This window comes from Lathyrus oleraceus, chromosome 6, assembly GCF_024323335.1.
Source record: "Lathyrus oleraceus cultivar Zhongwan6 chromosome 6, CAAS_Psat_ZW6_1.0, whole genome shotgun sequence".
Classification (NCBI taxonomy): Eukaryota; Viridiplantae; Streptophyta; class Magnoliopsida; order Fabales; family Fabaceae; genus Lathyrus; species Lathyrus oleraceus.
Window position 1 is genome coordinate 34,303,344 of NC_066584.1, and position 5,397 is coordinate 34,308,740.

The window sequence follows — 5,397 nt, forward strand, 5'->3', positions numbered from 1 at the left end:
TTTACTTTTAGGGACTAAAAGCAAGACAAAAGTGAGATATATGGACTAAGATAAAAATAAATAAATTACAGGGACCAAAATCAAAAACTCGCTAACTTACAAGGACCAAAAGACTATTTAAGTCAATATAAAAATATCTTACAATTTGTCATTCTCGTTTTCTGATTGGTCATATTTTGGAAAACTTGCTTTTGATTGGTCATGCTTTGTCATAATGGCTTCTAATTGGTCAAAGTTTGTCAGATTACTGATCAAGAAAAATCAGATGATATCTGATATTATTTGATTTTATTTTTTTTCCTTTTTTGACTTTTAACATAGTGTTTTCACATTATAAATAGACATCAGCTGAAGCTACGCGAAAAATAGTTGAGTGCATCACATGCTCGAATATACAACAGAGTCTCCATCAAACTTTATTTATTCCTGAAGGAAATGAAAAACATTGATAAAACTCGGGGGGGGGGGGGGGGATAAAAATGAGTAAGGAATTCGATTATGCAATGGGAAGGTATTACCATCCCTCACATTTGTTATACTAAATAGAAACCGTGTTTCTTATTCGATGCTCGGATGAGTGTTACTATATAGAGATTACTCGCAAAAGAATAAAGTAAAAGGAGAAGAATAGACAAAGTATTCAATGAAGATTAGGAACCTCGTGCCTAGGTATCCTTATAGTGCAATAAGGAATTCAGAGCTCCGTATTTCATAGAACTAAAGGTGGGAGATGAAAGAAGTTGATAAAGGTATAGTTTGAACCAAAGGATAATGTGGTTTGAACCCATATGGTAGGTATATCTGAATCAAAGAGGAAAACTGGCATCAAGTCAAAATAAAGGTAAACTAGCATCAAGCCAAAGATAAGGGGTAAATTGGAATCAAGCCAAGAATAAAGGGTATTGGTTCAGAAGATGGGATAAAGGTAGGATAGAAATGGAGGATGAGATACTTAACATTGGATCAAGTACCCGCATTGTATTTGATTTGATTTAATTTGGAAAATCACTTGACGTTGGATCAAGTGTGCTTTTGTCTTTTGAAAGAGATATTTTTATCGTTTGATTTTTTTTAGTTAGCATGCATTCAAAGTATTAAAGTAAATTAAACCTAAGATATTACACTTTCATGGGAAATGGGGATATATGATCCACAATGGGGGGATAATTCCAAACAATACAAGGAATGGAAATGGAATCATACAAGTTACAAACCAAGTGTCATGCCTAAAACAATCAAGTGGCATGGTATCCTAATGTGTAAACAAACAATACAAGGCAAATTATAAGTGTAAGCAATGGTGATACTAGGAACATATTAAGGATTAAGCTTAAAGTCACATGATCAAAGTGAACCACACAAGGTAAATGGAATTAGAATGAGATTAAAAAGAATAAAACAAGCAATCAAAGTTCAACACATTCAATGGTATCATTCAATCAAATGGAAATGAATTCCACATGGAAAATCAATAAAAAATGAACATTAATCACATGAACATGATGGGAAATTATATCTAAACAAGGCATAGTATCAAATTAAATTGAAATGGCATTTTCAATTTAACAAGAAAATCACAATCTAATGGACATTCAAATGGGAATTAAACTAATGATCAAAATTATCATGCCTAGTATACAAATATGGATCATGGCTCATCGATTAATGTCAAGATTAACACATGTTAAACCTACCCAAACCTCAAGCCAGGTAAATGATCATGGTGGTTAACATGGTAAACAACATGGTAATTAAAATCAACTATGTAGGCACGATAAAAATTTTACAATTAAAGGTCAAAATGTAAAGCAGTTAAAAAGAGGAAACCTAATGGATTAATCAGTCAAGTTATACCAGTTGAATCTACACAAACCCTAAGCTAAGGGAACATGCATATCAGGAATTTCTAAACCCTAGGGTTACTAAGGTCAATATCCAAAAGTTGATCAAGTAGGCATTTATTTCTAATAATCAAAGTTCTAATTAAAATCAATTAAATATAATTAATCCTAACTAATTCTAATTATATTACATGATCAAAAAAATCAAGCTAACCTAATCTAATTCTAACAAATTGAGTTATGCACCAAAACATATAAAAAAAATCAGAAAATGAAGAATTTGCAAAAAAAAAAATCAATTGAAATAACTTAAAAAAGAATAAAAGTGAAAAAATGAGGTAGTGTATGAACACATGAATGGAAGGTATGTGAATTAGAAGGAACTTGGGCCTTAAGCCCAAGCTCCACATGGCCAGCCCCGAGTCCAAGCTAACACACAAAATATGCAGCAACAACAAGACTCAGCAGCATGGACATCTTTCGATTCACCTTTGATTCCTCCATAACCTCACTTCTCACTTCGAAAATTAGAAATTTTTACCTCGTACCCCTACAATTGTACCCATACCCCTCTAATTAAATTTTTTGGACCAAGATACCCTCATATAAATAGGGTATATTTTTTAGAAACGGTTTTTTTTTCATTTGCGCCTGAAGACATCCGGAAGAGCATTTTTGGCCTTGTAAATCGGAACACTGAAAGTAAGTCTTTCGGTTCATAAAACGTATACCGGAACACTTCTTTAAAGACTTCCGGTTCACTGCAGTTTTGGGGCATTGAACTAGAACTCTTTAAGAAAGTCTTCTGGTTTGTAAGAGTATATACCTGAACTCTTTCTTAAAGACTTCCGATTTGCCTGAACTAAACCGAAACTCTTTTAAGAAGTGTTTCGGTAGTCAACCAATTTTTTTTCCACACCGAAACTCTTTTAAGAAGTGTTCTGGTGCATTTTTTTTAATTTTTTAGTTATAATATTTTTTTATAGTGGTTCGAAAACGAGGTGAAGATGGTAGGATTCTAGACCGCAGTTTAGGCCGGGGCGCATCTTCATCTGCAGCAGAGCCGGTTGAATATCCAGGAGGGTCGTACGATACATCTCTTTTGGTAAAGTACGAGCATCATGTTGCTCACCATTTATGGTTTGGTGAGGTAAATAAACGGGATATATTTGAAGATGAATAATATTTGAATATTTTATATTGTGTTTTCTAATATGTGTTTTAATTGTTTTTAGGAAAGAGGTCCGAAGAAAGAGTTAAAGGTTGCTGGACACGGACTAAAGCTGACATCGAGGGTTCCACTAGCTCTTCTACAACAGGTGGAGAGTTGGGTATCTAGGTTTGGGTTATCTTCACTTCAAAGAACTAGTTTGAACAAGATAGACACAAATTGGGTATCTGCATTTATGGAAAGATGACATCTAGAGACATCTTCATTTCACATGTTGTTTGGTGAAATGAGCATTACTTTGGATGACGTCTCATGTCTGCTTCACTTTCCCATCAGGGGTGTCTTCTGGAGTCCTCAGGATATCACGGAAGAGGTTGTTGTTGAACTTGTTGTTGACTACTTAGGAGTGTCACATGGTGAGGCACAATCACATGTTCGTAGCTGCAGGGGTTCTTATTATAAATTGGAATGGTTATATAATTTATTCGTACAACATATAGATGCTTCTAGCTAGGCATATGCGACTAGAGCATATTTGTTGATGTTGGTGGGTTCCATAATTTTTGCCGACAAGACCTTTACACTTGTCGAGGCACGATATCTCCTTCTGTTTACGGACTTAGATAGATGTTCGGGATATAGTTGGGGAGCAGTTGCACTGGTTACCCTATACAGATACCTTGAAGATGTGTCCATGTTCAGTTGCAAATAGCTCGATGGATATCCTACTCTCCTACAGGTCTATAATTTAATTTTGTTTATTAAGTGTTGGATTCATTTTATAAAGTATGTTAACTTAATTTATTTTGTTTATTATGTTTTTATTTTGTAACAGTGCTGGACTCACGAGTACTTTCCAACTGTTGGAAAAAGAGGAGAGAATTGGAAACCAACTGATAATTGTGATCTTCCTCGAGCGATGAGATGGTCCTATAGGAAAGGAGTCCTGAAGGTGGATGATTTACGACCTATTTTGGACGAGCTGACACCTGCCGATGTCATATGGCGTCCATTTGAGGATCATAGAGGATGGCGTCCGTTTGATGAGTTATGTCTGTATAGGGGGTGTTTGAAGTGGGGTGACACAGTTGTTCCATACTTGCCTGACAGATGTTTACGTCAGTTCGGGTACAAACAATATGTTTTATCCCCACCTCTTGATTGTATGATGGCAACTAATATTGATGTTGATTGGATTGGTTACCATCAGAGCGTTATTGTTGTGATCCGTCCAACTACCCTGGCCACTATTCCATCTGATATAGAAGATGGTTATCTAGAGTGGTATTATTGTGTTTCGCATCCTCGTTTGGTCCCTCCCCATCATGACGAACCAAGAGAGGTACCAGTTCCTGTTTATGACGCAGGACCATCTGATCCTAATTGGGTTCGTGTATCTACATTGATTCATCGTTATTTGAGATAAGTTAATGCCGAAGAGGAAGATCCATAGTTTGTTGATTTATTTGAAGCTTTGCATATTTCTCGTTCACATTGATTTATGTATTAAGTTTTAGAACTGAATATAATAGACATAATATAATATTCATGTTTTGATTACATATTCATGCTAATATAGGCGTAAGTAATTGCCAATGTTATAGACGTCCTGCAAATCCTAACATCCAAGACGTTGTTGCTTGATAATGAAACTTCTTCCAATCTAATGTGACCAGTGGCAACGGAAACCCCTCTTTCATGTTAACCTGATGACAATAATTAAAATATATATTTAATAAAGTGAAATAATTAAAACATTAAGTCATATAAAATCAAATACGTACCTGAACCCAATGATTTTAGTTAACAAAACCAATGCAATAAATGGAGACATTTGGTGAATGTGAACTTGTCATAGGAAAGAAAGTCATGCACGGATTGCCTAAACAGACAAGTACAACATTATAGCGATTCACATATAAAAATAACACATAAAAAAAATACATATAAAAAATATCACATATAAAAATAACATATTGAAAATATTAAAAATATCACATAGAAAAAAATACATAGAAAAAATTATAACACGTACCGATTAGTCGTCGTGTTACCCAATGTAGCACTCGATTAATCCATGCTCCAATAAATCTATGTCTATGTGGAGTCAACCATGTGTATTTCACATAATTAATAAATCCACTAAAATCAACACATGCTTGCTCAAGTTGATGCAACCGTTGACCATACTCAACCTCATCACTAGCCCAAACAACTTCCATCCATAATGTGTCTATCGTCTTTTGCAGGTCATTCACCACATGTTGTTTGCATTTTGCACCAATGCTTTTGTTAATGTGAAATCTACATAGCAAATTAATCGACCTGGGAAACACAATTTCAATTGCTTTCATCAAAGCAAGACCTCTATCTGTCAAAATCACT